General features: G+C 51.7%; 17 non-coding genes across 17 annotated transcripts; 9 read left to right on the top strand and 8 right to left on the bottom strand.

Moving 5' to 3' along the window:
- The first annotated feature begins 1,335 nt into the window (after window positions 1-1,335).
- On the top strand, window positions 1,336-1,408 carry trnar-acg (transfer RNA arginine (anticodon ACG)). Its single transcript has one exon. It is a non-coding gene; the product is annotated as a tRNA-Arg (tRNA).
- A 1,273-nt stretch (window positions 1,409-2,681) lies between these two features.
- On the bottom strand, window positions 2,682-2,774 carry trnay-gua (transfer RNA tyrosine (anticodon GUA)). The gene is made up of 2 exons: window positions 2,738-2,774; window positions 2,682-2,717 (listed from the first exon to the last, which is right to left on the bottom strand). It is a non-coding gene; the product is annotated as a tRNA-Tyr (tRNA).
- Window positions 2,775-4,186: 1,412 nt separating this feature from the next.
- On the top strand, window positions 4,187-4,259 carry trnar-acg (transfer RNA arginine (anticodon ACG)). Its single transcript has one exon. It is a non-coding gene; the product is annotated as a tRNA-Arg (tRNA).
- Window positions 4,260-5,532: 1,273 nt separating this feature from the next.
- Window positions 5,533-5,625, bottom strand: trnay-gua (transfer RNA tyrosine (anticodon GUA)). The gene is made up of 2 exons: window positions 5,589-5,625; window positions 5,533-5,568 (listed from the first exon to the last, which is right to left on the bottom strand). It is a non-coding gene; the product is annotated as a tRNA-Tyr (tRNA).
- A 1,412-nt stretch (window positions 5,626-7,037) lies between these two features.
- On the top strand, window positions 7,038-7,110 carry trnar-acg (transfer RNA arginine (anticodon ACG)). Its single transcript has one exon. It is a non-coding gene; the product is annotated as a tRNA-Arg (tRNA).
- Window positions 7,111-8,383: 1,273 nt separating this feature from the next.
- On the bottom strand, window positions 8,384-8,476 carry trnay-gua (transfer RNA tyrosine (anticodon GUA)). The gene is made up of 2 exons: window positions 8,440-8,476; window positions 8,384-8,419 (listed from the first exon to the last, which is right to left on the bottom strand). It is a non-coding gene; the product is annotated as a tRNA-Tyr (tRNA).
- Window positions 8,477-9,888: 1,412 nt separating this feature from the next.
- On the top strand, window positions 9,889-9,961 carry trnar-acg (transfer RNA arginine (anticodon ACG)). Its single transcript has one exon. It is a non-coding gene; the product is annotated as a tRNA-Arg (tRNA).
- Window positions 9,962-11,234: 1,273 nt separating this feature from the next.
- trnay-gua (transfer RNA tyrosine (anticodon GUA)) lies at window positions 11,235-11,327 on the bottom strand. The gene is made up of 2 exons: window positions 11,291-11,327; window positions 11,235-11,270 (listed from the first exon to the last, which is right to left on the bottom strand). It is a non-coding gene; the product is annotated as a tRNA-Tyr (tRNA).
- Window positions 11,328-12,739: 1,412 nt separating this feature from the next.
- On the top strand, window positions 12,740-12,812 carry trnar-acg (transfer RNA arginine (anticodon ACG)). The gene has a single exon. It is a non-coding gene; the product is annotated as a tRNA-Arg (tRNA).
- Window positions 12,813-14,085: 1,273 nt separating this feature from the next.
- Window positions 14,086-14,178, bottom strand: trnay-gua (transfer RNA tyrosine (anticodon GUA)). Its single transcript has 2 exons — window positions 14,142-14,178; window positions 14,086-14,121 (listed from the first exon to the last, which is right to left on the bottom strand). It is a non-coding gene; the product is annotated as a tRNA-Tyr (tRNA).
- Window positions 14,179-18,426: 4,248 nt separating this feature from the next.
- trnar-acg (transfer RNA arginine (anticodon ACG)) lies at window positions 18,427-18,499 on the top strand. The gene has a single exon. It is a non-coding gene; the product is annotated as a tRNA-Arg (tRNA).
- Window positions 18,500-19,772: 1,273 nt separating this feature from the next.
- Window positions 19,773-19,865, bottom strand: trnay-gua (transfer RNA tyrosine (anticodon GUA)). The gene is made up of 2 exons: window positions 19,829-19,865; window positions 19,773-19,808 (listed from the first exon to the last, which is right to left on the bottom strand). It is a non-coding gene; the product is annotated as a tRNA-Tyr (tRNA).
- Window positions 19,866-21,277: 1,412 nt separating this feature from the next.
- trnar-acg (transfer RNA arginine (anticodon ACG)) lies at window positions 21,278-21,350 on the top strand. The gene has a single exon. It is a non-coding gene; the product is annotated as a tRNA-Arg (tRNA).
- Window positions 21,351-22,623: 1,273 nt separating this feature from the next.
- Window positions 22,624-22,716, bottom strand: trnay-gua (transfer RNA tyrosine (anticodon GUA)). The gene is made up of 2 exons: window positions 22,680-22,716; window positions 22,624-22,659 (listed from the first exon to the last, which is right to left on the bottom strand). It is a non-coding gene; the product is annotated as a tRNA-Tyr (tRNA).
- Window positions 22,717-24,128: 1,412 nt separating this feature from the next.
- Window positions 24,129-24,201, top strand: trnar-acg (transfer RNA arginine (anticodon ACG)). The gene has a single exon. It is a non-coding gene; the product is annotated as a tRNA-Arg (tRNA).
- Window positions 24,202-25,474: 1,273 nt separating this feature from the next.
- Window positions 25,475-25,567, bottom strand: trnay-gua (transfer RNA tyrosine (anticodon GUA)). The gene is made up of 2 exons: window positions 25,531-25,567; window positions 25,475-25,510 (listed from the first exon to the last, which is right to left on the bottom strand). It is a non-coding gene; the product is annotated as a tRNA-Tyr (tRNA).
- Window positions 25,568-26,979: 1,412 nt separating this feature from the next.
- On the top strand, window positions 26,980-27,052 carry trnar-acg (transfer RNA arginine (anticodon ACG)). The gene has a single exon. It is a non-coding gene; the product is annotated as a tRNA-Arg (tRNA).
- Window positions 27,053-27,054: the final 2 nt, after the last annotated feature.

Here is a 27,054-nt window from a genome sequence, read left to right as displayed (position 1 = left end):
GCGCAGCACTGTGGCACCGTGAGCCGCCAGCTGCTCCCCGCAGCTTGTGCGAGTAGTGTAATGGATAAGGCTTCCGTCTGTGGATCGCAAGCTGATAGCGTGCACTCCTTCCTGGCTGGCAGATTTATGCAAACTTTGCATTATGACTCGGGACACCAGGCAAGCTGACTTACTTGGGCGCGCCACCTTTGGCGTCGCTTTCTCAAGTCCCTTCTCAGCGCAGTAGGCACTCTCATTATCTGAAAGTCCTGACTTGGCAATGCCAAGTGACGCACACCACGATAAGCATCAACTGCTGCGAGAGGAACTTCAACGCGGTGAAAGCCGCACTTTGGTCTGTCCGAAATTTGCTGGTCTTCCGGTGCGAGGAGCTGTCGACGACCGAGCGTTGCCGATTGGTACATTCCAAGGTCCAGGACTATGTCCCGAGGGACGCACTGAAGCTTGGCAGGTGTCCCTCCTAGTTGACCTGCGGCCTGCAAGGAAATCCTGCTTCCGGTTAGCCGCCTGCGAGAACATATTCAATGCTTTGCTCCAGTCAGCATGTCTGAGCACCAGCAGGCGAGCAGCTGCAGGACCGCAAGCCAGAAAAATGATGAAAGAAGCCGAAAAGAGCTGGAGCTGACGGAAGGCAAGCGAAGTGAGCGGAAACTAGCAACCGCCACCAGTGTGAAGGAGCAGCCGAGAAGCCCGTGTGACTGACAGGAGGCTTCTTTTTCTTCCAAGGAAGTACTGAGTGTTTGGAAGAGTTACTGCTCCACGGAGCTGCTTGTACGCACCACAGAATGTCGCACGTGAAATGCTGGCAAGTACAGTGAGGCACCTCTTGTAGTGTAATGAGAGAAACTGATCTGTATTGCACTTGATGTCATGTCAAATTTCAACTGTTATGTAATGTATGCTTGCAAATGTTATCAAAAAAGTCTCTTTTTGGAAAGAAAAAGCAACGGTCTGCTGGCGCACAGAAGCAGCTGCACATGTGAAACAGCTGTGTGCAGGGTGTTTTCAGAGAGCAAAGGAGACATTCTGCGCATTGGCGACAACATGTTCCTTCAAAGCAACCTGTCAAGTTAAGAGCACTGGCTTCGGCTAATTGCTGCTTACTCCAAAATGGCAGCTGCACCTTTGAGCTGGAATTGCGGCAGAAACCTAAGGATAACCTTGCTTTGCATGCTCGTGTACTTCACCACTGTTCAAGCTCAAGCATGGAAGGGAAGCAGTGAAGGTGATTCTCTTTGCTGATTGATCACCAAGCGACTCTGACCATTCCCACCCGTGGAGCTGCAAACACCGCAGCTGTGCAGACTGTGAGCTGCAAGTGCAAATGTACCTTTGGGGCCAGTGGCGCAATGGATAACGTGTCTGACTACGGATCAGAAGATTGTAGGTTCGACTCCTACCTGGCTCGTGCTGTTTTTGTACAAACTATGCATTGTGACTTTCTGCGCTTGCGAGCTGGCCGTGCTGCCTGATTCCTTGCAGGGCAAGTGCCTTCATAGCGGCGTAGGCATTTTTCACTCTCAAAATGCGAAGCTCCTCAATGCAATCCGCACTCAAAGTATGCAATGCTGCAAAGCCTTTTCTTTTCCCCTTCACTCAACTCAGCTTTCCAAGGTGGAAAAGTCAAGAAGCCTTGCTTGCCACAGCACAAGAAAGGATATGAAGCCTTTTCAGCACTTTGTGGCTGAGCAGGTGCAACCAATTGGGAGAAGAAGAGCCGGCGCCACTGATGAGTGCCAAGAACTGGCCGAGCGGAGCGGAGCTAAGAAAGAAGTGGAAAATGCAGGCATCGATTCCGCTACCTCTCGCATGCAAAGCGAGCGCTCTACCACTTGAGCTAATTCCCCAGTGTTGTTGGGGTTGTTAGCCTAGCTTGTTTGGCAGGAGCTCCTCAGCACCACCCTCAACTTGGTCCGTGAGCAGCAGGGAAATCCTGCTTCGGCTTGGCCGGCTGCCTCAAGGCATTCAATGCTTTGCTCCAATCAGCATGTGCGAGCACCAGCAGGCGAGCAGCTGCAGGACCGCAAGCCACAATAACCATGGACGAAGCCAAAAAGAGCCGGAGCTTGCGCAAGGCAAGCCAGCTGAGCGGAAACGAGCAGCCACCCCGAGCGTCAGGGTGCAGCCTAGAACCCTGTCTGACTGACACAAGATTTCTTTTGTTTTCTAGTGAGTGCTGAGCATACTACTTCAAAGAACTCCCTGCTTGGGGCAGCTGACGCAAAAGGGTGCGTGAGGAAAGGCCACTCTGTAAGAGTCTGGCGCCATAGTATAGCGAGCGGCTGGAAACTGTGTAAAAGCCCTGGGGCTGTGGCAGCGGAGAATGTTGGTGATGAAATGTAAATGTACATTGTAAATATAAGCTAGTTCGGCAAGTGTAGTGAGGCAGCTGATGTAGTGTATTGAAAGTAAGGGATGTGCATTGCACTTTATCGGAGGTGAAATTTGAAGAGTTGTGTAATGTTGTGTCGGAAGTGTATTTTTGAGGTACAGGGCTGTGTGCTGAGCAGCAGGTGCAAGTGCAGAAGTGAAAGAACTGTGTGCGGGCTGTTATGAGAGAGGAAAAGGGGGTTGGTGCGCCTTGTTCGCAAGATCCGAGCGCGTTGTGTACTTGTGAAATTTAGAGTGCTGCCTCGAGCAAATTGTGGCATTGTGCAGACGTAGTGGAAAAAGGCCGTTGTTCCTTCGAGCCGGAATTGAACCAGCGACCTAAGCATGTCAGTGTTTTGATTTTCCTCTACAGTCCTCCGCTCTACCAGCTGAGCTATCGAAGGGGCAGGAGTTGTGGCACATGCAGCTGATTTAGTGCCATGCACTTTTGGCCACTCAGGGCCTTGTGCGCCTATTGATGGCGCAGCACTGTGGCACCGTGAGCCGCCAGCTGCTCCCCGCAGCTTGTGCGAGTAGTGTAATGGATAAGGCTTCCGTCTGTGGATCGCAAGCTGATAGCGTGCACTCCTTCCTGGCTGGCAGATTTATGCAAACTTTGCATTATGACTCGGGACACCAGGCAAGCTGACTTACTTGGGCGCGCCACCTTTGGCGTCGCTTTCTCAAGTCCCTTCTCAGCGCAGTAGGCACTCTCATTATCTGAAAGTCCTGACTTGGCAATGCCAAGTGACGCACACCACGACAAGCATCAACTGCTGCGAGAGGAACTTCAACGCGGTGAAAGCCGCACTTTGGTCTGTCCGAAATTTGATGGTCTTCCGGTGCGAGGAGCTGTCGACGACCGAGCGTTGCCGATTGGCACATTCCAAGGTCCAGGACTATGTCCCGAGGGACGCACTGAAGCTTGGCAGGTGTCCCTCCTAGTTGACCTGCGGCCTGCAAGGAAATCCTGCTTCCGGTTGGCCGCCTGCGAGAACATATTCAATGCTTTGCTCCAGTCAGCATGTCTGAGCACCAGCAGGCGAGCAGCTGCAGGACCGCAAGCCAGAAAAATGATGAAAGAAGCCGAAAAGAGCTGGAGCTGACGGAAGGCAAGCGAAGTGAGCGGAAACTAGCAACCGCCACCAGTGTGAAGGAGCAGCCGAGAAGCCTGTGTGACTGACAGGAGGCTTCTTTTTCTTCCAAGGAAGTACTGAGTGTTTGGAAGAGTTACTGCTCCACGGAGCTGCTTGTACGCACCACAGAATGTCGCACGTGAAATGCTGGCAAGTACAGTGAGGCACCTCTTGTAGTGTAATGAGAGAAACTGATCTGTATTGCACTTGATGTCATGTCAAATTTCAACTGTTATGTAATGTATGCTTGCAAATGTTATCAAAAAAGTCTCTTTTTGGAAAGAAAAAGCAACGGTCTGCTGGCGCACAGAAGCAGCTGCACATGTGAAACAGCTGTGTGCAGGGTGTTTTCAGAGAGCAAAGGAGACATTCTGCGCATTGGCGACAACATGTTCCTTCAAAGCAACCTGTCAAGTTAAGAGCACTGGCTTCGGCTAATTGCTGCTTACTCCAAAATGGCAGCTGCACCTTTGAGCTGGAATTGCGGCAGAAACCTAAGGATAACCTTGCTTTGCATGCTCGTGTACTTCACCACTGTTCAAGCTCAAGCATGGAAGGGAAGCAGTGAAGGTGATTCTCTTTGCTGATTGATCACCAAGCGACTCTGACCATTCCCACCCGTGGAGCTGCAAACACCGCAGCTGTGCAGACTGTGAGCTGCAAGTGCAAATGTACCTTTGGGGCCAGTGGCGCAATGGATAACGTGTCTGACTACGGATCAGAAGATTGTAGGTTCGACTCCTACCTGGCTCGTGCTGTTTTTGTACAAACTATGCATTGTGACTTTCTGCGCTTGCGAGCTGGCCGTGCTGCCTGATTCCTTGCAGGGCAAGTGCCTTCATAGCGGCGTAGGCATTTTTCACTCTCAAAATGCGAAGCTCCTCAATGCAATCCGCACTCAAAGTATGCAATGCTGCAAAGCCTTTTCTTTTCCCCTTCACTCAACTCAGCTTTCCAAGGTGGAAAAGTCAAGAAGCCTTGCTTGCCACAGCACAAGAAAGGATATGAAGCCTTTTCAGCACTTTGTGGCTGAGCAGGTGCAACCAATTGGGAGAAGAAGAGCCGGCGCCACTGTTGAGTGCCAAGAACTGGCCGAGCGGAGCGGAGCTAAGAAAGAAGTGGAAAATGCAGGCATCGATTCCGCTACCTCTCGCATGCAAAGCGAGCGCTCTACCACTTGAGCTAATTCCCCAGTGTTGTTGGGGTTGTTAGCCTAGCTTGTTTGGCAGGAGCTCCTCAGCACCACCCTCAACTTGGTCCGTGAGCAGCAGGGAAATCCTGCTTCGGCTTGGCCGGCTGCCTCAAGGCATTCAATGCTTTGCTCCAATCAGCATGTGCGAGCACCAGCAGGCGAGCAGCTGCAGGACCGCAAGCCACAATAACCATGGACGAAGCCAAAAAGAGCCGGAGCTTGCGCAAGGCAAGCCAGCTGAGCGGAAACGAGCAGCCACCCCGAGCGTCAGGGTGCAGCCTAGAACCCTGTCTGACTGACACAAGATTTCTTTTGTTTTCTAGTGAGTGCTGAGCATACTACTTCAAAGAACTCCCTGCTTGGGGCAGCTGACGCAAAAGGGTGCGTGAGGAAAGGCCACTCTGTAAGAGTCTGGCGCCATAGTATAGCGAGCGGCTGGAAACTGTGTAAAAGCCCTGGGGCTGTGGCAGCGGAGAATGTTGGTGATGAAATGTAAATGTACATTGTAAATATAAGCTAGTTCGGCAAGTGTAGTGAGGCAGCTGATGTAGTGTATTGAAAGTAAGGGATGTGCATTGCACTTTATCGGAGGTGAAATTTGAAGAGTTGTGTAATGTTGTGTCGGAAGTGTATTTTTGAGGTACAGGGCTGTGTGCTGAGCAGCAGGTGCAAGTGCAGAAGTGAAAGAACTGTGTGCGGGCTGTTATGAGAGAGGAAAAGGGGGTTGGTGCGCCTTGTTCGCAAGATCCGAGCGCGTTGTGTACTTGTGAAATTTAGAGTGCTGCCTCGAGCAAATTGTGGCATTGTGCAGACGTAGTGGAAAAAGGCCGTTGTTCCTTCGAGCCGGAATTGAACCAGCGACCTAAGCATGTCAGTGTTTTGATTTTCCTCTACAGTCCTCCGCTCTACCAGCTGAGCTATCGAAGGGGCAGGAGTTGTGGCACATGCAGCTGATTTAGTGCCATGCACTTTTGGCCACTCAGGGCCTTGTGCGCCTATTGATGGCGCAGCACTGTGGCACCGTGAGCCGCCAGCTGCTCCCCGCAGCTTGTGCGAGTAGTGTAATGGATAAGGCTTCCGTCTGTGGATCGCAAGCTGATAGCGTGCACTCCTTCCTGGCTGGCAGATTTATGCAAACTTTGCATTATGACTCGGGACACCAGGCAAGCTGACTTACTTGGGCGCGCCACCTTTGGCGTCGCTTTCTCAAGTCCCTTCTCAGCGCAGTAGGCACTCTCATTATCTGAAAGTCCTGACTTGGCAATGCCAAGTGACGCACACCACGATAAGCATCAACTGCTGCGAGAGGAACTTCAACGCGGTGAAAGCCGCACTTTGGTCTGTCCGAAATTTGCTGGTCTTCCGGTGCGAGGAGCTGTCGACGACCGAGCGTTGCCGATTGGTACATTCCAAGGTCCAGGACTATGTCCCGAGGGACGCACTGAAGCTTGGCAGGTGTCCCTCCTAGTTGACCTGCGGCCTGCAAGGAAATCCTGCTTCCGGTTAGCCGCCTGCGAGAACATATTCAATGCTTTGCTCCAGTCAGCATGTCTGAGCACCAGCAGGCGAGCAGCTGCAGGACCGCAAGCCAGAAAAATGATGAAAGAAGCCGAAAAGAGCTGGAGCTGACGGAAGGCAAGCGAAGTGAGCGGAAACTAGCAACCGCCACCAGTGTGAAGGAGCAGCCGAGAAGCCCGTGTGACTGACAGGAGGCTTCTTTTTCTTCCAAGGAAGTACTGAGTGTTTGGAAGAGTTACTGCTCCACGGAGCTGCTTGTACGCACCACAGAATGTCGCACGTGAAATGCTGGCAAGTACAGTGAGGCACCTCTTGTAGTGTAATGAGAGAAACTGATCTGTATTGCACTTGATGTCATGTCAAATTTCAACTGTTATGTAATGTATGCTTGCAAATGTTATCAAAAAAGTCTCTTTTTGGAAAGAAAAAGCAACGGTCTGCTGGCGCACAGAAGCAGCTGCACATGTGAAACAGCTGTGTGCAGGGTGTTTTCAGAGAGCAAAGGAGACATTCTGCGCATTGGCGACAACATGTTCCTTCAAAGCAACCTGTCAAGTTAAGAGCACTGGCTTCGGCTAATTGCTGCTTACTCCAAAATGGCAGCTGCACCTTTGAGCTGGAATTGCGGCAGAAACCTAAGGATAACCTTGCTTTGCATGCTCGTGTACTTCACCACTGTTCAAGCTCAAGCATGGAAGGGAAGCAGTGAAGGTGATTCTCTTTGCTGATTGATCACCAAGCGACTCTGACCATTCCCACCCGTGGAGCTGCAAACACCGCAGCTGTGCAGACTGTGAGCTGCAAGTGCAAATGTACCTTTGGGGCCAGTGGCGCAATGGATAACGTGTCTGACTACGGATCAGAAGATTGTAGGTTCGACTCCTACCTGGCTCGTGCTGTTTTTGTACAAACTATGCATTGTGACTTTCTGCGCTTGCGAGCTGGCCGTGCTGCCTGATTCCTTGCAGGGCAAGTGCCTTCATAGCGGCGTAGGCATTTTTCACTCTCAAAATGCGAAGCTCCTCAATGCAATCCGCACTCAAAGTATGCAATGCTGCAAAGCCTTTTCTTTTCCCCTTCACTCAACTCAGCTTTCCAAGGTGGAAAAGTCAAGAAGCCTTGCTTGCCACAGCACAAGAAAGGATATGAAGCCTTTTCAGCACTTTGTGGCTGAGCAGGTGCAACCAATTGGGAGAAGAAGAGCCGGCGCCACTGATGAGTGCCAAGAACTGGCCGAGCGGAGCGGAGCTAAGAAAGAAGTGGAAAATGCAGGCATCGATTCCGCTACCTCTCGCATGCAAAGCGAGCGCTCTACCACTTGAGCTAATTCCCCAGTGTTGTTGGGGTTGTTAGCCTAGCTTGTTTGGCAGGAGCTCCTCAGCACCACCCTCAACTTGGTCCGTGAGCAGCAGGGAAATCCTGCTTCGGCTTGGCCGGCTGCCTCAAGGCATTCAATGCTTTGCTCCAATCAGCATGTGCGAGCACCAGCAGGCGAGCAGCTGCAGGACCGCAAGCCACAATAACCATGGACGAAGCCAAAAAGAGCCGGAGCTTGCGCAAGGCAAGCCAGCTGAGCGGAAACGAGCAGCCACCCCGAGCGTCAGGGTGCAGCCTAGAACCCTGTCTGACTGACACAAGATTTCTTTTGTTTTCTAGTGAGTGCTGAGCATACTACTTCAAAGAACTCCCTGCTTGGGGCAGCTGACGCAAAAGGGTGCGTGAGGAAAGGCCACTCTGTAAGAGTCTGGCGCCATAGTATAGCGAGCGGCTGGAAACTGTGTAAAAGCCCTGGGGCTGTGGCAGCGGAGAATGTTGGTGATGAAATGTAAATGTACATTGTAAATATAAGCTAGTTCGGCAAGTGTAGTGAGGCAGCTGATGTAGTGTATTGAAAGTAAGGGATGTGCATTGCACTTTATCGGAGGTGAAATTTGAAGAGTTGTGTAATGTTGTGTCGGAAGTGTATTTTTGAGGTACAGGGCTGTGTGCTGAGCAGCAGGTGCAAGTGCAGAAGTGAAAGAACTGTGTGCGGGCTGTTATGAGAGAGGAAAAGGGGGTTGGTGCGCCTTGTTCGCAAGATCCGAGCGCGTTGTGTACTTGTGAAATTTAGAGTGCTGCCTCGAGCAAATTGTGGCATTGTGCAGACGTAGTGGAAAAAGGCCGTTGTTCCTTCGAGCCGGAATTGAACCAGCGACCTAAGGATGTCAGTGTTTTGATTTTCCTCTACAGTCCTCCGCTCTACCAGCTGAGCTATCGAAGGGGCAGGAGTTGTGGCACATGCAGCTGATTTAGTGCCATGCACTTTTGGCCACTCAGGGCCTTGTGCGCCTATTGATGGCGCAGCACTGTGGCACCGTGAGCCGCCAGCTGCTCCCCGCAGCTTGTGCGAGTAGTGTAATGGATAAGGCTTCCGTCTGTGGATCGCAAGCTGATAGCGTGCACTCCTTCCTGGCTGGCAGATTTATGCAAACTTTGCATTATGACTCGGGACACCAGGCAAGCTGACTTACTTGGGCGCGCCACCTTTGGCGTCGCTTTCTCAAGTCCCTTCTCAGCGCAGTAGGCACTCTCATTATCTGAAAGTCCTGACTTGGCAATGCCAAGTGACGCACACCACGACAAGCATCAACTGCTGCGAGAGGAACTTCAACGCGGTGAAAGCCGCACTTTGGTCTGTCCGAAATTTGATGGTCTTCCGGTGCGAGGAGCTGTCGACGACCGAGCGTTGCCGATTGGCACATTCCAAGGTCCAGGACTATGTCCCGAGGGACGCACTGAAGCTTGGCAGGTGTCCCTCCTAGTTGACCTGCGGCCTGCAAGGAAATCCTGCTTCCGGTTGGCCGCCTGCGAGAACATATTCAATGCTTTGCTCCAGTCAGCATGTCTGAGCACCAGCAGGCGAGCAGCTGCAGGACCGCAAGCCAGAAAAATGATGAAAGAAGCCGAAAAGAGCTGGAGCTGACGGAAGGCAAGCGAAGTGAGCGGAAACTAGCAACCGCCACCAGTGTGAAGGAGCAGCCGAGAAGCCTGTGTGACTGACAGGAGGCTTCTTTTTCTTCCAAGGAAGTACTGAGTGTTTGGAAGAGTTACTGCTCCACGGAGCTGCTTGTACGCACCACAGAATGTCGCACGTGAAATGCTGGCAAGTACAGTGAGGCACCTCTTGTAGTGTAATGAGAGAAACTGATCTGTATTGCACTTGATGTCATGTCAAATTTCAACTGTTATGTAATGTATGCTTGCAAATGTTATCAAAAAAGTCTCTTTTTGGAAAGAAAAAGCAACGGTCTGCTGGCGCACAGAAGCAGCTGCACATGTGAAACAGCTGTGTGCAGGGTGTTTTCAGAGAGCAAAGGAGACATTCTGCGCATTGGCGACAACATGTTCCTTCAAAGCAACCTGTCAAGTTAAGAGCACTGGCTTCGGCTAATTGCTGCTTACTCCAAAATGGCAGCTGCACCTTTGAGCTGGAATTGCGGCAGAAACCTAAGGATAACCTTGCTTTGCATGCTCGTGTACTTCACCACTGTTCAAGCTCAAGCATGGAAGGGAAGCAGTGAAGGTGATTCTCTTTGCTGATTGATCACCAAGCGACTCTGACCATTCCCACCCGTGGAGCTGCAAACACCGCAGCTGTGCAGACTGTGAGCTGCAAGTGCAAATGTACCTTTGGGGCCAGTGGCGCAATGGATAACGTGTCTGACTACGGATCAGAAGATTGTAGGTTCGACTCCTACCTGGCTCGTGCTGTTTTTGTACAAACTATGCATTGTGACTTTCTGCGCTTGCGAGCTGGCCGTGCTGCCTGATTCCTTGCAGGGCAAGTGCCTTCATAGCGGCGTAGGCATTTTTCACTCTCAAAATGCGAAGCTCCTCAATGCAATCCGCACTCAAAGTATGCAATGCTGCAAAGCCTTTTCTTTTCCCCTTCACTCAACTCAGCTTTCCAAGGTGGAAAAGTCAAGAAGCCTTGCTTGCCACAGCACAAGAAAGGATATGAAGCCTTTTCAGCACTTTGTGGCTGAGCAGGTGCAACCAATTGGGAGAAGAAGAGCCGGCGCCACTGATGAGTGCCAAGAACTGGCCGAGCGGAGCGGAGCTAAGAAAGAAGTGGAAAATGCAGGCATCGATTCCGCTACCTCTCGCATGCAAAGCGAGCGCTCTACCACTTGAGCTAATTCCCCAGTGTTGTTGGGGTTGTTAGCCTAGCTTGTTTGGCAGGAGCTCCTCAGCACCACCCTCAACTTGGTCCGTGAGCAGCAGGGAAATCCTGCTTCGGCTTGGCCGGCTGCCTCAAGGCATTCAATGCTTTGCTCCAATCAGCATGTGCGAGCACCAGCAGGCGAGCAGCTGCAGGACCGCAAGCCACAATAACCATGGACGAAGCCAAAAAGAGCCGGAGCTTGCGCAAGGCAAGCCAGCTGAGCGGAAACGAGCAGCCACCCCGAGCGTCAGGGTGCAGCCTAGAACCCTGTCTGACTGACACAAGATTTCTTTTGTTTTCTAGTGAGTGCTGAGCATACTACTTCAAAGAACTCCCTGCTTGGGGCAGCTGACGCAAAAGGGTGCGTGAGGAAAGGCCACTCTGTAAGAGTCTGGCGCCATAGTATAGCGAGCGGCTGGAAACTGTGTAAAAGCCCTGGGGCTGTGGCAGCGGAGAATGTTGGTGATGAAATGTAAATGTACATTGTAAATATAAGCTAGTTCGGCAAGTGTAGTGAGGCAGCTGATGTAGTGTATTGAAAGTAAGGGATGTGCATTGCACTTTATCGGAGGTGAAATTTGAAGAGTTGTGTAATGTTGTGTCGGAAGTGTATTTTTGAGGTACAGGGCTGTGTGCTGAGCAGCAGGTGCAAGTGCAGAAGTGAAAGAACTGTGTGCGGGCTGTTATGAGAGAGGAAAAGGGGGTTGGTGCGCCTTGTTCGCAAGATCCGAGCGCGTTGTGTACTTGTGAAATTTAGAGTGCTGCCTCGAGCAAATTGTGGCATTGTGCAGACGTAGTGGAAAAAGGCCGTTGTTCCTTCGAGCCGGAATTGAACCAGCGACCTAAGCATGTCAGTGTTTTGATTTTCCTCTACAGTCCTCCGCTCTACCAGCTGAGCTATCGAAGGGGCAGGAGTTGTGGCACATGCAGCTGATTTAGTGCCATGCACTTTTGGCCACTCAGGGCCTTGTGCGCCTATTGATGGCGCAGCACTGTGGCACCGTGAGCCGCCAGCTGCTCCCCGCAGCTTGTGCGAGTAGTGTAATGGATAAGGCTTCCGTCTGTGGATCGCAAGCTGATAGCGTGCACTCCTTCCTGGCTGGCAGATTTATGCAAACTTTGCATTATGACTCGGGACACCAGGCAAGCTGACTTACTTGGGCGCGCCACCTTTGGCGTCGCTTTCTCAAGTCCCTTCTCAGCGCAGTAGGCACTCTCATTATCTGAAAGTCCTGACTTGGCAATGCCAAGTGACGCACACCACGATAAGCATCAACTGCTGCGAGAGGAACTTCAACGCGGTGAAAGCCGCACTTTGGTCTGTCCGAAATTTGATGGTTTTCCGGTGCGAGGAGCTGTCGACGACCGAGCGTTGCCGATTGGCACATTCCAAGGTCCAGGACTATGTCCCGAGGGACGCACTGAAGCTTGGCAGGTGTCCCTCCTAGTTGACCTGCGGCCTGCAAGGAAATCCTGCTTCCGGTTGGCCGCCTGCGAGAACATATTCAATGCTTTGCTCCAGTCAGCATGTCTGAGCACCAGCAGGCGAGCAGCTGCAGGACCGAAAGCCAGAAAAATGATGAAAGAAGCCGAAAAGAGCTGGAGCTGACGGAAGGCAAGCGAAGTGAGCGGAAACTAGCAACCGCCACCAGTGTGAAGGAGCAGCCGAGAAGCCTGTGTGACTGACAGGAGGCTTCTTTTTCTTCCAAGGAAGTACTGAGTGTTTGGAAGAGTTACTGCTCCACGGAGCTGCTTGTACGCACCACAGAATGTCGCACGTGAAATGCTGGCAAGTACAGTGAGGCACCTCTTGTAGTGTAATGAGAGAAACTGATCTGTATTGCACTTGATGTCATGTCAAATTTCAACTGTTATGTAATGTATGCTTGCAAATTTTATCAAAAAAGTCTCTTTTTGGAAAGAAAAAGCAACGGTCTGCTGGCGCACAGAAGCAGCTGCACATGTGAAACAGCTGTGTGCAGGGTGTTTTCAGAGAGCAAAGGAGACATTCTGCGCATTGGCGACAACATGTTCCTTCAAAGCAACCTGTCAAGTTAAGAGCACTGGCTTCGGCTAATTGCTGCTTACTCCAAAATGGCAGCTGCACCTTTGAGCTGGAATTGCGGCAGAAACCTAAGGATAACCTTGCTTTGCATGCTCGTGTACTTCACCACTGTTCAAGCTCAAGCATGGAAGGGAAGCAGTGAAGGTGATTCTCTTTGCTGATTGATCACCAAGCGACTCTGACCATTCCCACCCGTGGAGCTGCAAACACTGCAGCTGTGCAGACTGTGAGCTGCAAGTGCAAATGTACCTTTGGGGCCAGTGGCGCAATGGATAACGTGTCTGACTACGGATCAGAAGATTGTAGGTTCGACTCCTACCTGGCTCGTGCTGTTTTTGTACAAACTATGCATTGTGACTTTCTGCGCTTGCGAGCTGGCCGTGCTGCCTGATTCCTTGCAGGGCAAGTGCCTTCATAGCGGCGTAGGCATTTTTCACTCTCAAAATGCGAAGCTCCTCAATGCAATCCGCACTCAAAGTATGCAATGCTGCAAAGCCTTTTCTTTTCCCCTTCACTCAACTCAGCTTTCCAAGGTGGAAAAGTCAAGAAGCCTTGCTTGCCACAGCACAAGAAAGGATATGAAGCCTTTTCAGCACTTTGTGGCTGAGCAGGTGCAACCAATTGGGAGAAGAAGAGCCGGCGCCACTGTTGAGTGCCAAGAACTGGCCGAGCGGAGCGGAGCTAAGAAAGAAGTGGAGAATGCAGGCATCGATCCCGCTACCTCTCGCATGCAAAGCGAGCGCTCTACCACTTGAGCTAATTCCCCAGTGTTGTTGGGGTTGTTAGCCTAGCTTGTTTGGCAGGAGCTCCTCAGCACCACCCTCAACTTGGTCCGTGAGCAGCAGGGAAATCCTGCTTCGGCTTGGCCGGCTGCCTCAAGGCATTCAATGCTTTGCTCCAATCAGCATGTGCGAGCACCAGCAGGCGAGCAGCTGCAGGACCGCAAGCCACAATAACCATGGACGAAGCCAAAAAGAGCCGGAGCTTGCGCAAGGCAAGCCAGCTGAGCGGAAACGAGCAGCCACCCCGAGCGTCAGGGTGCAGCCTAGAACCCTGTCTGACTGACACAAGATTTCTTTTGTTTTCTAGTGAGTGCTGAGCATACTACTTCAAAGAACTCCCTGCTTGGGGCAGCTGACGCAAAAGGGTGCGTGAGGAAAGGCCACTCTGTAAGAGTCTGGCGCCATAGTATAGCGAGCGGCTGGAAACTGTGTAAAAGCCCTGGGGCTGTGGCAGCGGAGAATGTTGGTGATGAAATGTAAATGTACATTGTAAATATAAGCTAGTTCGGCAAGTGTAGTGAGGCAGCTGATGTAGTGTATTGAAAGTAAGGGATGTGCATTGCACTTTATCGGAGGTGAAATTTGAAGAGTTGTGTAATGTTGTGTCGGAAGTGTATTTTTGAGGTACAGGGCTGTGTGCTGAGCAGCAGGTGCAAGTGCAGAAGTGAAAGAACTGTGTGCGGGCTGTTATGAGAGAGGAAAAGGGGGTTGGTGCGCCTTGTTCGCAAGATCCGAGCGCGTTGTGTACTTGTGAAATTTAGAGTGCTGCCTCGAGCAAATTGTGGCATTGTGCAGACGTAGTGGAAAAAGGCCGTTGTTCCTTCGAGCCGGAATTGAACCAGCGACCTAAGCATGTCAGTGTTTTGATTTTCCTCTACAGTCCTCCGCTCTACCAACTGAGCTATCGAAGGGGCAGGAGTTGTGGCACATGCAGCTGATTTAGTGCCATGCACTTTTGGCCACTCAGGGCCTTGTGCGCCTATTGATGGCGCAGCACTGTGGCACCGTGAGCCGCCAGCTGCTCCCCGCAGCTTGTGCGAGTAGTGTAATGGATAAGGCTTCCGTCTGTGGATCGCAAGCTGATAGCGTGCACTCCTTCCTGGCTGGCAGATTTATGCAAACTTTGCATTATGACTCGGGACACCAGGCAAGCTGACTTACTTGGGCGCGCCACCTTTGGCGTCGCTTTCTCAAGTCCCTTCTCAGCGCAGTAGGCACTCTCATTATCTGAAAGTCCTGACTTGGCAATGCCAAGTGACGCACACCACGATAAGCATCAACTGCTGCGAGAGGAACTTCAACGCGGTGAAAGCCGCACTTTGGTCTGTCCGAAATTTGATGGTCTTCCGGTGCGAGGAGCTGTCGACGACCGAGCGTTGCCGATTGGCACATTCCAAGGTCCAGGACTATGTCCCGAGGGACGCACTGAAGCTTGGCAGGTGTCCCTCCTAGTTGACCTGCGGCCTGCAAGGAAATCCTGCTTCCGGTTGGCCGCCTGCGAGAACATATTCAATGCTTTGCTCCAGTCAGCATGTCTGAGCACCAGCAGGCGAGCAGCTGCAGGACCGCAAGCCAGAAAAATGATGAAAGAAGCCGAAAAGAGCTGGAGCTGACGGAAGGCAAGCGAAGTGAGCGGAAACTAGCAACCGCCACCAGTGTGAAGGAGCAGCCGAGAAGCCTGTGTGACTGACAGGAGGCTTCTTTTTCTTCCAAGGAAGTACTGAGTGTTTGGAAGAGTTACTGCTCCACGGAGCTAGAACATCAAGAGGTTCTTCATCCACAAAGGTGTTCAGAAGGCGAGAGAGAGACAGAGGGAACTGTCCCGACTCCAGAAAATTATGCAAAATCTACTCCGGTTGCAGTCAATGGGGGTCGAGGTCAAGGAGGACCTCCAAGAGGTGAAGAGCCAGCAGGCCTCGCTCTTTGCCAAGGAGGCCTCCAAGATCATCTTCCGGTCCAGAGTCCGCTCCATCGAGCAGGATGAGACGTGCTCGCGTTACTTCTTCCAAAAGGTACACAGAGAGAGCTCTGTTATCAGCAGCCTGAAGGAAGAAGATGGCTCGGTAACGTCTTCGCAGTCCGACATACTAAGGATCAGCAAATCCTTTTATGCTGGGCTGTATGACGCGAAGCCCACAGACAGCAGAGCCTCCCAGTCCTTCCTGTCATCTATCACAGAGGTCCTAGATGACAGCAGGAGGGAGGGACTGGACAAGCCGCTAACTCTGGACGAGCTGACAAAGGCCGTCGAGTCTTTCGAGGCGAGTAAAACTCCCGGGAGCGACGGCTTACCGGTCGAGTTGTACTCGGCCCTGTGGGACTGGGTCGGCCCGGACCTGCTGGAAGTATACGAGAGTATGCTCCTGGCCGGTAGCATGTCAGAATCCATGAGAAAAGGCATCATCACCCTCATTTACAAGCAGAAGGGGGAGAGGGTAGAAATCAGAAATTGGCGGCCCATCTCACTGCTTAATGTTGATTACAAGATTCTGTCCAAAGTCATAGCCAGTCGAGTCAAGTCTGCTCTGGAGCTGGTGATTCACCCCGATCAGACCTGTACTGTACCCGGCAGGAAGATCTCTGATAGCCTCGCGCTACTCAGGGATACGATCGCCTACGTACGGGACAGGAGGGTGGACACCTGCCTCATCAGCCTGGACCAGGAGAAGGCTTTTGACAGGATATCGCACACCTACATGATGGACGTGCTTTCCAAAATGGGGTTTGGGGAGGGAATCTGCAATTGGATCCAACTGCTCTACACAAACATCAGTAGCGCAGTGTCAATCAACGGGTGGGAATCTGAAAGTTTCCCGATCAAATCTGGAGTCAGACAGGGCTGTCCTCTGTCCCCGGTCTTGTTTGTTTGCTGTATTGAACCCTTTGCTGAGTCTATTAGGAAGGATGCGAGCATAAGAGGGGTGACAATCCCAGGCAGCGGAGGCACTCAGGTCAAAACCTCCCTGTACATGGATGACGTCGCCGTTTTCTGCTCGGATCCGCTGTCCGTGCGCAGACTGATGAGCATCTGCGACCAGTTCGAACTGGCCTCGGGAGCCAAAGTTAACCACGGCAAGAGCGAGGCCATGTTCTTTGGGAACTGGGCTGACCGATCCTTTGTCCCCTTCACCGTCAGGTCAGATTACCTGAAGGTGCTGGGGATATGGTTCGGAAGGGCCGGGGCGTGCACCAAAACATGGGAGGAGCGAGTAGCCAAGGTACGACAAAAGTTGGGCATGTGGGGGCAGCGATCTCTCTCCATTGTGGGTAAGAACCTGGTCATCAGGTGTGAGGCGCTCACGTTGTTGCTCTACGTGGCGCAGGTCTGGCCCATACCCCACTCCTGCGCCGTGGCAGTCACCCGAGCCATTTTCCGCTTCGTCTGGGGATCTAAAATGGACCGGGTCCGGAGGGACACGATGTTCAAATCTCTGGACATGGGCGGGAAAAATGTACCCAACGTGGCCCTCATCCTGATGACCACCTTCGTGTGCGGCTGCATCAAGCTATGTGTAGATCCCCAGTACGCAAACTCCAAGTGTCACTACGTGCTGAGGTTCTATCTGTCCCCGGTGTTGCGAAGGATGGGCCTGGTCACATTGCCGCGGAACGCTCCGTGCAGTTGGGACGTGCCGTACCACCTATCCTTCGTGGAGCAGTTTCTGCGGAAAAACACCTTTGACCACCGGTCCATCAGGCAGTGGTCTGCACGGAATGTCCTCAAGGCCCTACGGGAAAAGGAAACGGTGGATCCTGTCGGATGGTTCCCCGAGCAGACCGTCAAAGTCATTTGGCGGAATGCCTCATCACCAGAACTTTCAAACAAGCACCAAGACGTAGCTTGGCTGGTGGTGAGAAGGGCCCTCCCCGTCAGATCCTTCATGCACACCCGAAGTCTCGCCCCCTCCGCACAGTGCCCCCGCGTTGGCTGTGGTGGGGAAGAGACGGTCGCCCACCTCCTCCTGGAATGTGCCTTTGCAAAGCAGGTGTGGAAAGAGATGCAGTGGTTTTTGTCAAGGTTCATCCCAAGCAGCTCTGTAACACAGGAGTCTGTGCTCTACGGGCTGTTCCCAGGGACGCACACCGAGACAAACATCAACTGCTGCTGGAGGACTATCAATTCGGTGAAAGACGCCCTTTGGTCTGCCCGAAACTTGCTGGTCTTCCAGCGCAAAGAGTTGTCCACCACCGAATGTTGCAGACTGGCACATTCCAAGGTCCAGGACTACGTGCTGAGGGACGCACTAAAGCTTGGGGCAGCCGCAGCAAAGGCTCAATGGGGAAAGACCACAGTGTAAGGTTCCCCCACCAAGCTAGACTGAGGGGCTGGATCCATGGGAAACCCCTCGAACTGTATCGTTAATATTCTGAATTGCTGTAAATGTAAAACTGTAATTGACATGACAATTGAGAAACGGAAGGGTTGGGAAGAAACTCATGACAGTATTGAAGGAAACTGATCTCCCTTGCAATGTTTGTATTTTTTGGTGCTGTTTGGAAACTGTTTGGCAATGTAATTTTTACAGATTTTTATGAATAAAGTATATTTTGGAAATAAAAAAAAAAAAAAAAAAAACTGCTCCACGGAGCTGCTTGTACGCACCACAGAATGTCGCACGTGAAATGCTGGCAAGTACAGTGAGGCACCTCTTGTAGTGTAATGAGAGAAACTGATCTGTATTGCACTTGATGTCATGTCAAATTTCAACTGTTATGTAATGTATGCTTGCAAATGTTATCAAAAAAGTCTCTTTTTGGAAAGAAAAAGCAACGGTCTGCTGGCGCACAGAAGCAGCTGCACATGTGAAACAGCTGTGTGCAGGGTGTTTTCAGAGAGCAAAGGAGACATTCTGCGCATTGGCGACAACATGTTCCTTCAAAGCAACCTGTCAAGTTAAGAGCACTGGCTTCGGCTAATTGCTGCTTACTCCAAAATGGCAGCTGCACCTTTGAGCTGGAATTGCGGCAGAAACCTAAGGATAACCTTGCTTTGCATGCTCGTGTACTTCACCACTGTTCAAGCTCAAGCATGGAAGGGAAGCAGTGAAGGTGATTCTCTTTGCTGATTGATCACCAAGCGACTCTGACCATTCCCACCCGTGGAGCTGCAAACACTGCAGCTGTGCAGACTGTGAGCTGCAAGTGCAAATGTACCTTTGGGGCCAGTGGCGCAATGGATAACGTGTCTGACTACGGATCAGAAGATTGTAGGTTCGACTCCTACCTGGCTCGTGCTGTTTTTGTACAAACTATGCATTGTGACTTTCTGCGCTTGCGAGCTGGCCGTGCTGCCTGATTCCTTGCAGGGCAAGTGCCTTCATAGCGGCGTAGGCATTTTTCACTCTCAAAATGCGAAGCTCCTCAATGCAATCCGCACTCAAAGTATGCAATGCTGCAAAGCCTTTTCTTTTCCCCTTCACTCAACTCAGCTTTCCAAGGTGGAAAAGTCAAGAAGCCTTGCTTGCCACAGCACAAGAAAGGATATGAAGCCTTTTCAGCACTTTGTGGCTGAGCAGGTGCAACCAATTGGGAGAAGAAGAGCCGGCGCCACTGTTGAGTGCCAAGAACTGGCCGAGCGGAGCGGAGCTAAGAAAGAAGTGGAGAATGCAGGCATCGATCCCGCTACCTCTCGCATGCAAAGCGAGCGCTCTACCACTTGAGCTAATTCCCCAGTGTTGTTGGGGTTGTTAGCCTAGCTTGTTTGGCAGGAGCTCCTCAGCACCACCCTCAACTTGGTCCGTGAGCAGCAGGGAAATCCTGCTTCGGCTTGGCCGGCTGCCTCAAGGCATTCAATGCTTTGCTCCAATCAGCATGTGCGAGCACCAGCAGGCGAGCAGCTGCAGGACCGCAAGCCACAATAACCATGGACGAAGCCAAAAAGAGCCGGAGCTTGCGCAAGGCAAGCCAGCTGAGCGGAAACGAGCAGCCACCCCGAGCGTCAGGGTGCAGCCTAGAACCCTGTCTGACTGACACAAGATTTCTTTTGTTTTCTAGTGAGTGCTGAGCATACTACTTCAAAGAACTCCCTGCTTGGGGCAGCTGACGCAAAAGGGTGCGTGAGGAAAGGCCACTCTGTAAGAGTCTGGCGCCATAGTATAGCGAGCGGCTGGAAACTGTGTAAAAGCCCTGGGGCTGTGGCAGCGGAGAATGTTGGTGATGAAATGTAAATGTACATTGTAAATATAAGCTAGTTCGGCAAGTGTAGTGAGGCAGCTGATGTAGTGTATTGAAAGTAAGGGATGTGCATTGCACTTTATCGGAGGTGAAATTTGAAGAGTTGTGTAATGTTGTGTCGGAAGTGTATTTTTGAGGTACAGGGCTGTGTGCTGAGCAGCAGGTGCAAGTGCAGAAGTGAAAGAACTGTGTGCGGGCTGTTATGAGAGAGGAAAAGGGGGTTGGTGCGCCTTGTTCGCAAGATCCGAGCGCGTTGTGTACTTGTGAAATTTAGAGTGCTGCCTCGAGCAAATTGTGGCATTGTGCAGACGTAGTGGAAAAAGGCCGTTGTTCCTTCGAGCCGGAATTGAACCAGCGACCTAAGCATGTCAGTGTTTTGATTTTCCTCTACAGTCCTCCGCTCTACCAACTGAGCTATCGAAGGGGCAGGAGTTGTGGCACATGCAGCTGATTTAGTGCCATGCACTTTTGGCCACTCAGGGCCTTGTGCGCCTATTGATGGCGCAGCACTGTGGCACCGTGAGCCGCCAGCTGCTCCCCGCAGCTTGTGCGAGTAGTGTAATGGATAAGGCTTCCGTCTGTGGATCGCAAGCTGATAGCGTGCACTCCTTCCTGGCTGGCAGATTTATGCAAACTTTGCATTATGACTCGGGACACCAGGCAAGCTGACTTACTTGGGCGCGCCACCTTTGGCGTCGCTTTCTCAAGTCCCTTCTCAGCGCAGTAGGCACTCTCATTATCTGAAAGTCCTGACTTGGCAATGCCAAGTGACGCACACCACGATAAGCATCAACTGCTGCGAGAGGAACTTCAACGCGGTGAAAGCCGCACTTTGGTCTGTCCGAAATTTGATGGTCTTCCGGTGCGAGGAGCTGTCGACGACCGAGCGTTGCCGATTGGCACATTCCAAGGTCCAGGACTATGTCCCGAGGGACGCACTGAAGCTTGGCAGGTGTCCCTCCTAGTTGACCTGCGGCCTGCAAGGAAATCCTGCTTCCGGTTGGCCGCCTGCGAGAACATATTCAATGCTTTGCTCCAGTCAGCATGTCTGAGCACCAGCAGGCGAGCAGCTGCAGGACCGCAAGCCAGAAAAATGATGAAAGAAGCCGAAAAGAGCTGGAGCTGACGGAAGGCAAGCGAAGTGAGCGGAAACTAGCAACCGCCACCAGTGTGAAGGAGCAGCCGAGAAGCCTGTGTGACTGACAGGAGGCTTCTTTTTCTTCCAAGGAAGTACTGAGTGTTTGGAAGAGTTACTGCTCCACGGAGCTGCTTGTACGCACCACAGAATGTCGCACGTGAAATGCTGGCAAGTACAGTGAGGCACCTCTTGTAGTGTAATGAGAGAAACTGATCTGTATTGCACTTGATGTCATGTCAAATTTCAACTGTTATGTAATGTATGCTTGCAAATGTTATCAAAAAAGTCTCTTTTTGGAAAGAAAAAGCAACGGTCTGCTGGCGCACAGAAGCAGCTGCACATGTGAAACAGCTGTGTGCAGGGTGTTTTCAGAGAGCAAAGGAGACATTCTGCGCATTGGCGACAACATGTTCCTTCAAAGCAACCTGTCAAGTTAAGAGCACTGGCTTCGGCTAATTGCTGCTTACTCCAAAATGGCAGCTGCACCTTTGAGCTGGAATTGCGGCAGAAACCTAAAGATAACCTTGCTTTGCATGCTCGTGTACTTCACCACTGTTCAAGCTCAAGCATGGAAGGGAAGCAGTGAAGGTGATTCTCTTTGCTGATTGATCACCAAGCGACTCTGACCATTCCCACCCGTGGAGCTGCAAACACCGCAGCTGTGCAGACTGTGAGCTGCAAGTGCAAATGTACCTTTGGGGCCAGTGGCGCAATGGATAACGTGTCTGACTACGGATCAGAAGATTGTAGGTTCGACTCCTACCTGGCTCGTGCTGTTTTTGTACAAACTATGCATTGTGACTTTCTGCGCTTGCGAGCTGGCCGTGCTGCCTGATTCCTTGCAGGGCAAGTGCCTTCATAGCGGCGTAGGCATTTTTCACTCTCAAAATGCGAAGCTCCTCAATGCAATCCGCACTCAAAGTATGCAATGCTGCAAAGCCTTTTCTTTTCCCCTTCACTCAACTCAGCTTTCCAAGGTGGAAAAGTCAAGAAGCCTTGCTTGCCACAGCACAAGAAAGGATATGAAGCCTTTTCAGCACTTTGTGGCTGAGCAGGTGCAACCAATTGGGAGAAGAAGAGCCGGCGCCACTGTTGAGTGCCAAGAACTGGCCGAGCGGAGCGGAGCTAAGAAAGAAGTGGAGAATGCAGGCATCGATCCCGCTACCTCTCGCATGCAAAGCGAGCGCTCTACCACTTGAGCTAATTCCCCAGTGTTGTTGGGGTTGTTAGCCTAGCTTGTTTGGCAGGAGCTCCTCAGCACCACCCTCAACTTGGTCCGTGAGCAGCAGGGAAATCCTGCTTCGGCTTGGCCGGCTGCCTCAAGGCATTCAATGCTTTGCTCCAATCAGCATGTGCGAGCACCAGCAGGCGAGCAGCTGCAGGACCGCAAGCCACAATAACCATGGACGAAGCCAAAAAGAGCCGGAGCTTGCGCAAGGCAAGCCAGCTGAGCGGAAACGAGCAGCCACCCCGAGCGTCAGGGTGCAGCCTAGAACCCTGTCTGACTGACACAAGATTTCTTTTGTTTTCTAGTGAGTGCTGAGCATACTACTTCAAAGAACTCCCTGCTTGGGGCAGCTGACGCAAAAGGGTGCGTGAGGAAAGGCCACTCTGTAAGAGTCTGGCGCCATAGTATAGCGAGCGGCTGGAAACTGTGTAAAAGCCCTGGGGCTGTGGCAGCGGAGAATGTTGGTGATGAAATGTAAATGTACATTGTAAATATAAGCTAGTTCGGCAAGTGTAGTGAGGCAGCTGATGTAGTGTATTGAAAGTAAGGGATGTGCATTGCACTTTATCGGAGGTGAAATTTGAAGAGTTGTGTAATGTTGTGTCGGAAGTGTATTTTTGAGGTACAGGGCTGTGTGCTGAGCAGCAGGTGCAAGTGCAGAAGTGAAAGAACTGTGTGCGGGCTGTTACGAGAGAGGAAAAGGGGGTTGGTGCGCCTTGTTCGCAAGATCCGAGCGCGTTGTGCACTTGTGAAATTTAGAGTGCTGCCTCGAGCAAATTGTGGCATTGTGCAGACGTAGTGGAAAAAGGCCGTTGTTCCTTCGAGCCGGAATTGAACCAGCGACCTCAGGATGTCAGTGTTTTGATTTTCCTCTACAGTCCTCCGCTCTACCAGCTGAGCTATCGAAGGGGCAGGAGTTGTGGCACATGCAGCTGATTTAGTGCCATGCACTTTTGGCCACTCAGGGCCTTGTGCGCCTATTGATGGCGCAGCACTGTGGCACCGTGAGCCGCCAGCTGCTCCCCGCAGCTTGTGCGAGTAGTGTAATGGATAAGGCTTCCGTCTGTGGATCGCAAGCTGATAGCGTGCACTCCTTCCTGGCTGGCAGATTTATGCAAACTTTGCATTATGACTCGGGACACCAGGCAAGCTGACTTACTTGGGCGCGCCACCTTTGGCGTCGCTTTCTCAAGTCCCTTCTCAGCGCAGTAGGCACTCTCATTATCTGAAAGTCCTGACTTGGCAATGCCAAGTGACGCACACCACGATAAGCATCAACTGCTGCGAGAGGAACTTCAACGCGGTGAAAGCCGCACTTTGGTCTGTCCGAAATTTGATGGTCTTCCGGTGCGAGGAGCTGTCGACGACCGAGCGTTGCCGATTGGCACATTCCAAGGTCCAGGACTATGTCCCGAGGGACGCACTGAAGCTTGGCAGGTGTCCCTCCTAGTTGACCTGCGGCCTGCAAGGAAATCCTGCTTCCGGTTGGCCGCCTGCGAGAACATATTCAATGCTTTGCTCCAGTCAGCATGTCTGAGCACCAGCAGGCGAGCAGCTGCAGGACCGCAAGCCAGAAAAATGATGAAAGAAGCCGAAAAGAGCTGGAGCTGACGGAAGGCAAGCGAAGTGAGCGGAAACTAGCAACCGCCACCAGTGTGAAGGAGCAGCCGAGAAGCCTGTGTGACTGACAGGAGGCTTCTTTTTCTTCCAAGGAAGTACTGAGTGTTTGGAAGAGTTACTGCTCCACGGAGCTGCTTGTACGCACCACAGAATGTCGCACGTGAAATGCTGGCAAGTACAGTGAGGCACCTCTTGTAGTGTAATGAGAGAAACTGATCTGTATTGCACTTGATGTCATGTCAAATTTCAACTGTTATGTAATGTATGCTTGCAAATTTTATCAAAAAAGTCTCTTTTTGGAAAGAAAAAGCAACGGTCTGCTGGCGCACAGAAGCAGCTGCACATGTGAAACAGCTGTGTGCAGGGTGTTTTCAGAGAGCAAAGGAGACATTCTGCGCATTGGCGACAACATGTTCCTTCAAAGCAACCTGTCAAGTTAAGAGCACTGGCTTCGGCTAATTGCTGCTTACTCCAAAATGGCAGCTGCACCTTTGAGCTGGAATTGCGGCAGAAACCTAAGGATAACCTTGCTTTGCATGCTCGTGTACTTCACCACTGTTCAAGCTCAAGCATGGAAGGGAAGCAGTGAAGGTGATTCTCTTTGCTGATTGATCACCAAGCGACTCTGACCATTCCCACCCGTGGAGCTGCAAACACTGCAGCTGTGCAGACTGTGAGCTGCAAGTGCAAATGTACCTTTGGGGCCAGTGGCGCAATGGATAACGTGTCTGACTACGGATCAGAAGATTGTAGGTTCGACTCCTACCTGGCTCGTGCTGTTTTTGTACAAACTATGCATTGTGACTTTCTGCGCTTGCGAGCTGGCCGTGCTGCCTGATTCCTTGCAGGGCAAGTGCCTTCATAGCGGCGTAGGCATTTTTCACTCTCAAAATGCGAAGCTCCTCAATGCAATCCGCACTCAAAGTATGCAATGCTGCAAAGCCTTTTCTTTTCCCCTTCACTCAACTCAGCTTTCCAAGGTGGAAAAGTCAAGAAGCCTTGCTTGCCACAGCACAAGAAAGGATATGAAGCCTTTTCAGCACTTTGTGGCTGAGCAGGTGCAACCAATTGGGAGAAGAAGAGCCGGCGCCACTGTTGAGTGCCAAGAACTGGCCGAGCGGAGCGGAGCTAAGAAAGAAGTGGAGAATGCAGGCATCGATCCCGCTACCTCTCGCATGCAAAGCGAGCGCTCTACCACTTGAGCTAATTCCCCAGTGTTGTTGGGGTTGTTAGCCTAGCTTGTTTGGCAGGAGCTCCTCAGCACCACCCTCAACTTGGTCCGTGAGCAGCAGGGAAATCCTGCTTCGGCTTGGCCGGCTGCCTCAAGGCATTCAATGCTTTGCTCCAATCAGCATGTGCGAGCACCAGCAGGCGAGCAGCTGCAGGACCGCAAGCCACAATAACCATGGACGAAGCCAAAAAGAGCCGGAGCTTGCGCAAGGCAAGCCAGCTGAGCGGAAACGAGCAGCCACCCCGAGCGTCAGGGTGCAGCCTAGAACCCTGTCTGACTGACACAAGATTTCTTTTGTTTTCTAGTGAGTGCTGAGCATACTACTTCAAAGAACTCCCTGCTTGGGGCAGCTGACGCAAAAGGGTGCGTGAGGAAAGGCCACTCTGTAAGAGTCTGGCGCCATAGTATAGCGAGCGGCTGGAAACTGTGTAAAAGCCCTGGGGCTGTGGCAGCGGAGAATGTTGGTGATGAAATGTAAATGTACATTGTAAATATAAGCTAGTTCGGCAAGTGTAGTGAGGCAGCTGATGTAGTGTATTGAAAGTAAGGGATGTGCATTGCACTTTATCGGAGGTGAAATTTGAAGAGTTGTGTAATGTTGTGTCGGAAGTGTATTTTTGAGGTACAGGGCTGTGTGCTGAGCAGCAGGTGCAAGTGCAGAAGTGAAAGAACTGTGTGCGGGCTGTTATGAGAGAGGAAAAGGGGGTTGGTGCGCCTTGTTCGCAAGATCCGAGCGCGTTGTGCACTTGTGAAATTTAGAGTGCTGCCTCGAGCAAATTGTGGCATTGTGCAGACGTAGTGGAAAAAGGCCGTTGTTCCTTCGAGCCGGAATTGAACCAGCGACCTCAGGATGTCAGTGTTTTGATTTTCCTCTACAGTCCTCCGCTCTACCAGCTGAGCTATCGAAGGGGCAGGAGTTGTGGCACATGCAGCTGATTTAGTGCCATGCACTTTTGGCCACTCAGGGCCTTGTGCGCCTATTGATGGCGCAGCACTGTGGCACCGTGAGCCGCCAGCTGCTCCCCGCAGCTTGTGCGAGTAGTGTAATGGATAAGGCTTCCGTCTGTGGATCGCAAGCTGATAGCGTGCACTCCTTCCTGGCTGGCAGATTTATGCAAACTTTGCATTATGACTCGGGACACCAGGCAAGCTGACTTACTTGGGCGCGCCACCTTTGGCGTCGCTTTCTCAAGTCCCTTCTCAGCGCAGTAGGCACTCTCATTATCTGAAAGTCCTGACTTGGCAATGCCAAGTGACGCACACCACGATAAGCATCAACTGCTGCGAGAGGAACTTCAACGCGGTGAAAGCCGCACTTTGGTCTGTCCGAATTTTGCTGGTCTTCCGGTGCGAGGAGCTGTCGACGACCGAGCGTTGCCGATTGGCACATTCCAAGGTCCAGGACTATGTCCCGAGGGACGCACTGAAGCTTGGCAGGTGTCCCTCCTAGTTGACCTGCGGCCTGCAAGGAAATCCTGCTTCCGGTTGGCCGCCTGCGAGAACATATTCAATGCTTTGCTCCAGTCAGCATGTCTGAGCACCAGCAGGCGAGCAGCTGCAGGACCGCAAGCCAGAAAAATGATGAAAGAAGCCGAAAAGAGCTGGAGCTGACGGAAGGCAAGCGAAGTGAGCGGAAACTAGCAACCGCCACCAGTGTGAAGGAGCAGCCGAGAAGCCCGTGTGACTGACAGGAGGCTTCTTTTTCTTCCAAGGAAGTACTGAGTGTTTGGAAGAGTTACTGCTCCACGGAGCTGCTTGTACGCACCACAGAATGTCGCACGTGAAATGCTGGCAAGTACAGTGAGGCACCTCTTGTAGTGTAATGAGAGAAACTGATCTGTATTGCACTTGATGTCATGTCAAATTTCAACTGTTATGTAATGTATGCTTGCAAATGTTATCAAAAAAGTCTCTTTTTGGAAAGAAAAAGCAACGGTCTGCTGGCGCACAGAAGCAGCTGCACATGTGAAACAGCTGTGTGCAGGGTGTTTTCAGAGAGCAAAGGAGACATTCTGCGCATTGGCGACAACATGTTCCTTCAAAGCAACCTGTCAAGTTAAGAGCACTGGCTTCGGCTAATTGCTGCTTACTCCAAAATGGCAGCTGCACCTTTGAGCTGGAATTGCGGCAGAAACCTAAGGATAACCTTGCTTTGCATGCTCGTGTACTTCACCACTGTTCAAGCTCAAGCATGGAAGGGAAGCAGTGAAGGTGATTCTCTTTGCTGATTGATCACCAAGCGACTCTGACCATTCCCACCCGTGGAGCTGCAAACACTGCAGCTGTGCAGACTGTGAGCTGCAAGTGCAAATGTACCTTTGGGGCCAGTGGCGCAATGGATAACGTGTCTGACTACGGATCAGAAGATTGTAGGTTCGACTCCTACCTGGCTCGTG

The sequence above is a fragment of the Heterodontus francisci genome, chromosome 5, assembly GCF_036365525.1.
Source record: "Heterodontus francisci isolate sHetFra1 chromosome 5, sHetFra1.hap1, whole genome shotgun sequence".
NCBI lineage: Eukaryota > Metazoa > Chordata > Chondrichthyes > Heterodontiformes > Heterodontidae > Heterodontus > Heterodontus francisci.
This window is presented reverse-complemented; position numbering and strand designations above follow the sequence as displayed.